Source organism: Chiloscyllium plagiosum, chromosome 11 (genome assembly GCF_004010195.1).
Source record: "Chiloscyllium plagiosum isolate BGI_BamShark_2017 chromosome 11, ASM401019v2, whole genome shotgun sequence".
Classification (NCBI taxonomy): Eukaryota; Metazoa; Chordata; class Chondrichthyes; order Orectolobiformes; family Hemiscylliidae; genus Chiloscyllium; species Chiloscyllium plagiosum.
Window position 1 is genome coordinate 38,474,167 of NC_057720.1, and position 12,100 is coordinate 38,486,266.

Here is a 12,100-nt window from a genome sequence, read left to right on the forward strand (position 1 = left end):
ATGGATGACATCGCCTTTCTAATTGCTTTCTTTGGAGACGTGTTTTATATTTGAATATTGCCACTGTTTTAGCAGTGCATCATCCATTCTAGTGGCAGACATCTTTACAAGGACAGTGCTATTTTTGCAAGACTTGATAACAGGCTTGTTTTTTATGTAGAGATCAGATGATGGACACTGTGATTTTCTATTTGAGGACAAAATCGTATTGTTTCACGGATCTTGTGCACCACCTGACGTTAGCTTTGTATTCTGGAAAACCATCTCTCTTTGCTTTTGTAAAGTCAAATGACTTTGTTAGGTCTTAAAGGGCTTAAATTCTTAGAGTTTGACCGGGTAGGTGGAGGACCTGTATTTCCCCTGGTTAAGGAATGTACAACTGGGGAGGGGGAAGAATGTCAGAATAAGGACAGAGCACATGTTACATGACCAGGAATAACCGTTCAATCCCTTGACCCTGTTCCACATTTCCACTCCGTAATAGCTGACCGTCAATATCCATGCCATTTGAGACTGAGGTGAGGATGAGTTTCTTTGCTGAGACGAATCTTTGGAATCCTCTGTCCAAAACGGCTTTGGAGGCTCAGCCATTGATTGTGTTCAAGATAGGGGTCAATAAATTTCTGTCATCACAGATATGAGGATAGTATGGAAAAATGGTGTAGAGTTAGATCATTGGCCATATCTAGTGGAATGGCGGACCAAGGTCAAAGGATTGAATAAATGGTTGCACTTGCTTCCTTGTGCTCTCTGTTCTTATTTGAAATACATACTTGCTTTAATGTGTATTTTTAAAGCCAAATATAGCACTAATATTCTGAAGTATTTATTGTGCTGTTTTTGCATTGGTAGCACAATATTCAGAGTTTTATGTCGTGCTCTAGGTGCACACTAAATTGGAAGAAGAATCAGTGGTGAGAGCTGGCATAGGCAAGGTCATGGTATAGTGATTCATTGATTGTACTGAGACCATGTAGGCCAGTACTTCCGAAATATGTTCCAGATGTGATCACATTTAGTGCTTCAGACTTCGTGACCCAGAGTGAAAATTTGAAAGATGGGGGAGTGCATAGGAGGAGGGTTGTTAATGTGGGGTGAGAGTTTTAAGGCATTGATTAGGCAGTTATTGAGCACAGGGTGATGCTGTGATTACTGAGTTCTTGAGTGGACCAGTTATGAGAGTTTTTCAGTGAGGGCTGGTATTTGGTGAACAAGGGAAACGGAGTATACATGTGATGGATTTGCTCTGACAAAAGCAGAGGCCCACTATTTGCAGGCTATGTTTGTAGCAGCAATTAGACCTCAGACAACATATAGTTAAGTCACACTCACTGACGAAAATAAACAAACCTGTCAAAGGGCCTAGGAGCTCACATATGTGATATGGTTGGGCATTACAGATTCAGTATAAGGAGCGTTTTGATTTAGGCAGCTTTTAGACCCATAAAACGTTATGGCATGGAATGAAGCGATTCAGGCCATCATGTGCACATCAGCTGATAAAGGAGGAAAAAAAGCACTGGCCGTACATTTTAATTCCATCTTCTAGTACTTGGTTAGTTTGTTGGTTACAATGTTTCAGATGCTGATCCATGTAACTTTTGCATGAGTTGAGGATTTCTGCCCCAATAATCAAACTGGGCATTGAGATGTGGGTGAAAATAGTTTTCCTCATCTCTTCTCGAATTCCTGCCCATCATCTTAAGTCTGTGCCCCTGGGAATGATGTGGAAGTCCTTGGAAATAAGTTGTGCTTGTTGATATGATCTAGATCCCACGTAATTTGTACAGTTGGTTAGGTTATCTCTCAGCTCCCGCTGTTCCGAGGAGAACAACATTTCCTATGCAATGTTTCTTTATGCAGTTCTACCGGTTTATATTGACCAAATATAAGTCAATATCCTGCATATCTTGACCATAAAGTCTGGCTGCATTATTGTATTTCTCTATTAATTTACTTTGTTATTTAGAAGCTCACATAAAAGGTTCTGCTGATCAGTCAACAGTCAGACTTTGTTTAGCCCCAGTCTCACCAACTGGAAAAAGTTCCACGTATCTTGTCAACTTCTGCTTTTTACATTTTTTTCAAAAGTGCTTTTAATTAACCGGTCCAGATTTTGTAGAGTCACCCAAATTCAAAGGTCTTTTAAAATGGCAGGCGGGACACCAATGTGAAGTCTAGTCCATGTTTTAGACTTCATTTTTGCCAGTCCCTAATTTAGCAGGGCCTTTTGAAATGTAAAACATTGATTTTGTTGACAAAGTTTCTCTGAGCCCAGAGATATCGGCATAACCAAGTAGGACTTGCAGCTGCAAATTTCAAGATTTGGCAACAATCTTTTAAATCTCCTCAGTTCTCTCTCCAGACCAATTACATCCTTCCTGTGATGTGGTGACCAGAAATGTACACAAAATTCCAGCTGTGAACTAACTAGCATTTCATACACTGTCAGTATTACATTCCTGTTTTGGTACTGTGTCCTCATCCAATAAAGGAAAGCATTGTATAAACTTTATTTGCCACCTTATCCACTGACTTGCCACCTCTAGAGATCTGTGGGCATGCACTCCATGGCCTCTCACTTCCTGTATTCTACTCAATATCCTCTTAATTCCCTGAGATTTGTCACTTTTCTGCCAACTGCACCGAACCATTGATAATATCCTGGCATGAACAGCTATCCTCATTATCAACTGCATGGTCAATTTTTGAAACATTTGCAAATTTCCCAATCAGGCCTCCGCGTTAAAGTCTACATTATTAATATACACACAGTACTTCTCTAATCTGGCAGCTTTGGGGCTGAGATTTTGCCAGACCGTGGGAGGTCCCATGTCAGAGTCAAAACAATCATAAATTAAATGCAAGTTATTTACTCTAATGCCATGATGAGTTACTGACACCTTGATGAAACCTTTTAAGCCATCAAAAATATCAATTTCATTCAACATGCAAACATTTTATTCAACTCCCATCAATCACGTGTCAAATGGGTGACTGGTTTTTCAATTGGGTGACAGAACCAGAATTTAGGGTATGAACTAGACCAAAGTTCTACAAAGTAATATGAATGAACATCGATGCAGAGCTCCTAAATGCCAATACTGAGAAAACTAGAAGTACTGTGGGTGCCAGAACAGAGCGTGTCTGATTGGGAAGTCACAATTTTAGTACAACAACAGTAAGGGCCCTTACTGAGCTCTGTGGCACACCACTGGAAACAATTTTCCAGTTGCAACTTCATCCATCGACTATTACCTATTGTTTCCTTTCTCTCAGGAGAAAGTGAAAACTGCAAAAGTTGGAGATCAAAGTTGAGAGTGTGGTGCTGGAAAAGCACAGCAGGTCAGGCAGCATCTGAGGAGTAGGAGAATCGACGTTTCCGGCATAAGTCCTTCATGTGGAATGAGGCTTGTGGTCTAGTGTTGGTGATAGATAATTGGGAATGGGGTGGGGCTGGAGGGAGGGTTGCTGAGAATCAAGGTTGGGGAGGAGGTGATAAGTCGGAGAAGAGGGTGGAGTGGATAGATGGTAAAGACTATGGACAGGTCAAAAGGGCAGTGCCGAGTTGGAGGCTTGGGACTGGGATAAGGTGAGGGGAGTGGAAATAGAGAAACTGGTGAAATTCACATTGATCCCATGTGGTTGCAGGGTACCTTGGATTGGTAGGGCTGTTTGTTCTAGAACCAATTATGAAACCAAAAATCTGGGTTCGCTACGTAGATGACACCTTTGTCATCACAAAACGAAACAAGATAGAAGAGAAATTTAACATCATCAACAACACCCTCACAGGTATAAAGTTCACCAAGGAGGAAGAAACTGACAACAAACTCGCATTCCTGGATGTCACAGTAGAAAGAAAGGACAACGGAGAACTACAAACCTGCGTATACAGAAAACCGACAAACACTGACCACATACTCAACTACACCGGCAACCATCCCAACACACACAAACGAAGCTGTATCAGAACACTATTCCAACGAGCCACCACACTGCAGCACAGACGGACTTCGAAAAACAGAGGAGAACCACCTATACAACGTATTCAACAAGAACGGATACTCAAAAAACACAGTGCGCAGATTCCTCAAGAACAAACCACGACAAGCAGACATAACACAGCCAGAAACCCTAACCACCTTACCATATATCAAAGAAGTTTCAGAAATGACAGCCAGACTATTGAGACCCACCGGAATCCTAGTAGCACACAAACCCACCAACACTCTCAAACAAAAACTAACAAACTCAAAAGACCCAGTACAACCCATGGACAAAACCAATGTCATCAATAAAATTCCTTGCAAGGACTGCCACAAACACTACGTAGGACTAACAGGAAGAAAGTTAGCTACCAGGATACATGAACACCAGCTAGCCACAAAAAGACATGACCCCCTCTCCCTCATAGCCCTACACACGGATGAAAAAAATCACCATTTCGACTGGGACAACACATCTATCCTGGGACAGGCTAAGCAAGGACATGCCAGAGTATTCCTAGAGGCCTGGCACTCCAACCACAACGCCATAAACAAGCACATAGATCTAGATGCCATCTATCAACCCCTCAGAAAACGAACAGGAAATGACATCACCATAAACCCCAGGAACCCCATCCAGGAGAAAGATCTAAATAGAAAGCAGAAGACAACAGCTTCGCTTCACTTGGAGGTTGCCACTGATGTTACCTAGCCAGGTGATGAATGTCTGGATATCAAACCTACAGTTCAGCGAGCAAACCTACACCCAAAACTCATTGATAATCCTGCCTTCATCTTCAGCATCAACTTTAAAGTTGTTATGTACATCTCTGGCCCCAAAATTTTGTTGTATTTACTTTCCATATAAATTATCCAAAAGCAATTTAGTGATCTGGGAAGAGATGGGGACACTCAAATGTAACATTGTTACATTGCCATCATTATTTCTTTTGTGCTTTTATTTGATTTGTTTTAACAAAAAGACAGATCTATTTTGTGCATATAATAGGATGAATAGAGTCGCGGTATCTGGGTCATCATATATGGCATCATTCCTGATGAAGGGCTTATGCCAAAAACATTGATTCTCCTGCTCCTCGGATGCTGCCTGACCTGCCATGCTTCTCCAGCACTACACTCTCGACTCTGATCTTCAGCATCTTCAGTCCTCACTTTCACCGGGTCATCGTATATCATATTGTTTGTAACCTATCCTTCCAGCTTTATCAATAGAATATGCCTTTGTGATATTTATGCCCAGTATTTTACATGCTTGAGATATTGTTGGTATTATTTTGAATGTGCCTTGTGGGAGTCTTGACATCCTGTCTTGATTCCTCCTTCTCTATTCAAGTGATAGAACGTGTATTGTATGCCTGTTTGTTTCACTTCATCTTAGAGGAAAAAATGTACACACCCTGGCCTCTGAGGATGTGGAAAATGCAAGCCTTTCTGAAATTTCTGTTCTATTAGAGGCTGATGGTACAACATTAGTACAGTTTTAAGAATGGAGATTAGCTCTTGGAGATCTCTTCATTTAGCGTCATATTCAAGAGCCTTAGTGAAAATATTGAATTGTATTGTCTTTATTGTCACTTGGGAAAAAGTGCTTAAAAATGTGTTGCTGGAAAAGTGCAGCAGGTCAGGCAGCATCAAAGGAGCAGGAGAATCGACGTTTCGGGTATAAGCCCTTCTTCAGGAATGAGGAGGGTGTGCCAAGCAGGCTAAGATAAAAGGTAGGGAGGAGGTACTTGGGGGAGGGGCGTTGGGAATACGATAGGTGGAAGGAGAATAAGGTGAGGGTGATAGGCCGGAGAGGGGGTGGGGGCGGAGAGGTCAGGAAGAAGATTGCAGGTCAAGAAAGCGGTGCTGAGTCCGAGGGTTGGGACTGAGATAAGGTGGGGGGGGAGGGGAAATGAGAAAGCTGGAGAAATCTGCATTCATCCCTTGTGGTTGGAGGGTTCCTAGGCAGAAGGTGAGGCACTCTTCCTCCAGGCGTCGTGTTGCTATGGTCTGGCGATGGAGGAGGCCAAGGACCTGCATGTCTTGGCGGAATGGGAGGGGGAGTTAAAGTGTTCAGCCACTGGCCGGTTGGGTTGGTTTGTGCGGGTGTCCCAGAGGTGTTCTCTGAAACGTTCTGAAAGTAGGTCACTTAGTATTGTCACTTGGTCAAAGACCTGGAACTCCACAGAATCACGGAAGTGTTGGGGTGTAGAAGGAGGCCTTTTACCTTATTAGCACCATTCTGGTTCAAGAAGGCAGTTCACCACCTGCAAAGACACTTTGGATAGGTGTTAAATGCTGGGTAAGCTCACGTGAAGCGAGGGGATATTTTATTACGAAGGTTGCTGGAATATGAATGTCCATCCATAAGATGCTGTTGATGCCAGAAACCTTGCGCTTTTTGGGGAATACTAGAGGAACATTGAAAGGAAAAGGTTCAGGAGAGAGTGAAGAACAATGGGAATAGTTTAAGATTGTTCAGTTGCTTCGGAGCAGAGGATCAGCTTTGTGCTGTAAACAGTGTATTTCTGTGAATTAATGATATTTAACAATGTCTTTTATATAATAAAATATCCTAAGGTATTTGACAGAGGAAAGTACAAACACTGTGTAGATGAGGGGGCATGGAACCACTAGAGGATGACCGCATAATGTTGGTGTCAAAGAGAATATGGGTCATAACCTTCTTGGTTAGAGTTTATTAGAAGCAAGGCATGTTTAATTGATTCTGGTGATAATAAACCGTGGGTGAGGCTGGAAATAGAGTTTAGAGATAAGTAGGATGTGAAGCTTGAAGTTGAGGCTTGAGCAGTTCACACCAAAGCTGTAAAACATCTGGTCCTGTAAGTTCAAAAAGGGCCTTGCAAGGGCTGTATTCGGATTTAGATACCAATTTATCTGACTCAGCTGAGTGAATTTTTGCTTGTATAAGTGGGACTAAAGTCAGATGACAAGCTTTGAAAATGGAGTATTGAGGCATATTGGCCTCTGCCTTTGTTCCAGACTCAGCAAAAATCTAACTAGTTATTGCTTTTTCGTGATTAGGTATTTACTTTTAAAAATGTACTATCTATGTAGGGTTTTGGTGCAACAAACTCAGCATTACTGAAGAATTTGTGAGCTTATTTTCAGTACCTGCACCTAAGAAGTGGTTTTTGTGTTGCCCATTAGGTAATAAAATAAATAAAATTTAATGCACTATTTTCTTCAATTAAATATTTTGCTTATGAGCTTCAAGCTGAGAGTTCAGTACAGTTGACATCTTACTGGCCTTTGGGGGTGGTTGGCTTTGAGATTTGCCAAGCACTATTGGTCAGAATGCAACTGTTAGTCTGTTTATCTCAGCTAAGCTCGAAAGCTTGCACCTAGTGAACCTTGAGCCTTCCTATTTCAGCATATTAATAGAGAGCAAAATGCAAGGAAATCATTGTTAAATAGAAACCCCTCTCTATCTATGTCATTTATATGTATTTAAAATGTATTTCCTTCAAATTGCTGTTTTTGTCAGCACAATTTTTGCTAATTTCACAAGGTTGACCCAGGTAATGCTGGGAAAAATTTGGGATTGAATCATGTTAATAACAGGAACATAAGAATTTTGAGAAGCCGAATCTCCTGGGAAACTCAGTTGTTTTGAAATGAATTTTGTGTCTCTTTTGTGATTATGAAGAAATGTTTATTTCAGCTTAAAATGTATGTGCAGTTACCAGACATTTTTTTCATTCCACTTTGTCGGAACACACTGCTTTTCATTTCTAGAGATTGCATTTAGTTTTAGCCAGTGCTCATGGGACGTATATCTCATGCTTCTAATGGTTTTGAATCCAAAAGAAACTACTTTGGATGGTATTTGTGCAGTGATGGGCAACAAAAGAAATGGACTACTATGTGTCATTTTCTTAGATTCAACTTCTTTCTAATGAACATCTTTAAGGGGGAATGCAATACAGTTGACATCTCATTGGCCTTTGGGGAAGGTTGGCATTGAGCTTTTGTCAGGCAATATTGGTCAGAACAGTTAACTGTAAATCTGTTTTATCTCTGAGAACAGACAAGTGGGCATTGATTTCCCAAAATGTTGAGGCAGATATACTGCTGTGAGAGTAATGTAATAATTGGACTGTGAGAAGGAAAATGCATTGCATGAAGCGGATTTGGAAAAGCAATTTTTTTCTGTACTGCAAACGTGACATTGGTCAGACAAGTTCCCACTGCAATATTCACTAAATACCTGATGGCCATATCAATCTTGTACATGTGTTGCGTGCAATAACTGCAAATAATATATTTAGAGTTTGTGAAATGATATGAGGATAAATGCAAGGAAAAAGCAAACTAACTCTTTGCACTATGGATCATCTTCTATTTTAACACTTCCATTACCTTGGGGAGAAACTATTTACCTCGTATCCTTAATTAATTTTCTGCTATTAGTTGAGCCTGTGCTCTTTAAGGCTTAATATTTTATGTTTTAACAGTTTACTGCAGAATTGTATTTTCAGTTAACATGCCATGTTTAATTCTGCATAAGCTTTTTTTTCTGGGCTCGGCCTCTTTATAAGTCTCATTACTGTACAAAACTTTAAAAAAATGCAGTTCACTTTTGTGCTTAAGCACAAAAAGAGGAAAGACATTTGTTTTATATGGTAACTAAATGGTCTAGCATGTTAATGCAAATGTTGCCTTAAAAATGCAGAGCCAATTTATTAGAGTCCTATTGAACAGATTACTTTTGCACGCAATAAATCTCTTTTAGAGGCTATAGTTTATTGTCGGTGAAATTAATGACCTTGATTTTTTTTTTGTGAATTACTGTATCAAGGAATGGCATTTTTTAATGTTGTATTTCAGTGTCCAAATTGAATCTAATTTTATTAATGTCTTTTAACACAGAATGCCTTCCATATCTCATGTTTTAAATGCCCTTTTTGTTAGTCTTGCGTTATTAGAATGCTAACGATCCTGGAGAATTTTGAGTTCACTATTGTAGAGATGTCGGACTAATTAAAGGTCGGAAGACAAAGTAATCCCAGGAGGTGGTGCTACACATTGAAGAGTATTGGTGGAGGCACAGAAAGTTTTGTGGGAGTCCAACTATCACACTGGAACAATGTAGGAATCGAATCGGAAATGGATGAGCCAAACCTACATCCAGAACCTCGACCTGAGCTACAAATCTTCTCAAAACTCGCTGAATCAGAAATATTGCATCATTTTAAAACAGACTAAGTCTAACTTAGACAATAAAAAGAGTATGAGCATACCTGTTGTACTAGGCTGCATTGGGAAACCATTCCAAAGAGTAAGTTCGACGTGCATTTTTATTGTAACTTATAAGGTGTGACCAATATTCTTTTAAAATGGGACAAGCATGGTTCTTGAACTGCCTTGTCTTTGAGAATATTGCAGATAAAAACAAAATCCCCTAAAATATCAAAATATAACAAAGAACTGGTAATGTTAAAGATTGAAAGCAGCAGAAATTACTGAGTGGTGTCTCTGATCATGTTTTCTGGATCCTTGAGGGGGAGGGGTAGCAGCCCCAAGTTGTGGTTCACATAGGCACCAACGACATAGATAGGAAGAAAGGTAGGGATCGATGGCAGAAATTCAGAGAGCTAGGGTGGAAGCTTAGAGCTAGAACAAACCAAGTTTTATCTCTGGATTGTTTCCCATGCCATGTGCTAGTGAAGCGAGGAACTTAGAGAGCGCAGAGCTGAACACGTGGCTGCAGGGATGGTGCAGGAGGGAGGGTTTTGGATTCTTGGATATTTGGAGCTCTTTCTGAGGAAGGTGAGACCTGTCATATAGGCTGGTCTTCACCTGAACCAGATGGGTACCAATATCCTGGGGGGGGGAAGACTTGCTAATGCTTTTGGGAGGTTGAAGGCGGGGTGTTAAACTAATGCAACAGGGGGATGGGAACCGGAATTGTAGTTCTAGTGTACAGGAGATTGAGGGCATTGAGATCAGGGATAGGTTTACAAGATCACTAGAGGGCACTGCCAATCAGGATGTTGGATTGAAATTGAGAGGAAAGGATAGCAAAGATGATTCTTGATAGGACCGAGAGTAACAGCGTAGTTTAATGGGTATACTTTTAACTTCCCCAATATTGACTGGGAATACTGTAGTTCAAGTAGTTTACAGGGTCAGTTTTTGTTCAATGTGCTGGAGGGTTTTCTCACACAGTATGTAGAATGGCCAACATGGGGCGATGCCATATTGGATTTGGTACTGGGGAATGAACCCGGCCTAGTGTTAGATTTGGAGGTAGGTGAACACTTTAACGATAGTGACCATAATTTGGTTATGTTTACAATAGCAATGGTCAGGGATAGGTATATACTGCAGGGAAAGAGGTATAACTGGGGGAAAAGCAATTATGATGCAGTTAGGCAAGATTAAGGATGCATAGGATGGGGAAAGAAACTTTAGGGATGGACACATTTGAAATGTGGAGCTTATTCAAGGAACAGCTACTGCGGGTCCTTGATAAGTATATACCTATCAGGTAGGGAGGTAGTTGTTGAGAGTGGGAGTCATGGTTTACTAAAGAAGTTGAAGCTCTTGTCAAGAGGAAGAAGGAGGCTTATGTGAGGATGAGGCGTGAAGGCTCAGTTAGGGGGCTTGAGAAATATAAGTTAGCCAGAAAAGATCAAAAGAGAGGGCTGAGAAGAGCGAGGAGGGAACATGAGAAGTTGTTGGCAGATGGGATGAAGGAAATCCCGAAGGCCTTCTATAGGTCTTTCAGGAATAAAAGAATGACTGGAGTAAGATTAGGGCCAATCAAAGATAGTAGTGGAAAGTTATGTGTGGAATCTGAGGACATAGGGGAAGTGCTAAATGAATACTTTTTATCAGTATTCACATTGGGAAAGGGCAGTGTTAGTGAGAATACAGGGACACAGGCTACAAGATTAGATGGGATTGAGGTTGACATAGAGGAAGTTTTAGCGATTTTGGAAAATCTGAAAATAATAAGACCCCTGGGCTGGATGGGATTTATCTTCTGTTACTCTGGGAAGCCAGGGAGGAGATTGCAGAGCCTTTGGCTTCGATTTTTACGTCCCATTGTCAATAGGAGTAGTGCCAGAAGACTGCAGGGTAGCTTTAAATTGAGGGGTGATAGACTTAGAACAGATATTGGGGTGGTTTCTTCACTCAGAGAGTAGTAGGGACGTGGAACGGCCTGCCTGCAACAGTAGTAAACCCGCCAACATTAAGGGCATTTGAATGTGCATTGGACATACGTATGGATAATAATGGAAAGGTGTAGGTTGGTGGGCATCAGATTAATTTCACAGGTCGGCGCAACATCGAGGGTCGCAGGCCCAGTACTGTGCTATAACGTCCTCTGTTCTGTATTAAATTTAGCAGGTCTGGCAGCCTCTGTGCAGAGAAGACCGTATTAATATTTCTAGTCCAGTGACCCTTCATCAGAACTGATTCTGCTTTGCAATTTCAGGATTTACAAGTTTTTTTTTCTTTTGTAATTATTGGAAAATTTGCAGAGGAGGCATATTTGGTTCTAAATGAGAGAGATGTGTAGTGGAAGGCAACAAAGCTGTACCTTCGAAAGCTGTGAGAATATGGTTAAGGGAAAATTTTATTGAATTATATAAATAGACGGAATGTAACAAAAATATTTCAAGATAAACCAGAAGTTGAAGCAATGGTCATACAAAACTCATAACATTTCTTTAGATGTCAGGTTTTCTTAGGATGATAAACATTTGTCACTTTAAACAACTGGGCAATGTGGCGGAGATGTAGACTTTAGATGTTAAATTGGATTAGAGCTTGAGGGTTAGTGTATCAAAGGAATTTTTTAATGGGTCAAGTTGCTTTTCTTTTTGCTCATCTGTTTTTGTGTTCTGATTGATAGCCAGCTGATAAAAAATATAAAAGCTTCTTTAAAATGGTGTACTTAAATAATTGTTCACATTGTAATTAAATTATACTTCCACACATCGTTCCCATGATATGGCGAGGATTTCAAAAATCAAATTCAGTACTTTTGACCGAAGCTGTCTCGTCATAAGGGTTGTAACTTTTAACATATTGCTGCCATTGCAGATCCCTTATGCTCGTATTTGTTGTGCGTA

The 12,100-nt window shown here is 40.6% G+C and overlaps 1 protein-coding gene across 7 annotated transcripts in view; it reads left to right on the top strand.

Annotated features, from left to right (window-relative positions):
- Positions 1-12,100, top strand: part of mast2 (microtubule associated serine/threonine kinase 2) — a 411,089-nt gene that overhangs the window by 163,933 nt on the left and 235,056 nt on the right. The gene's annotated exons all lie outside the window — the stretch shown is intronic.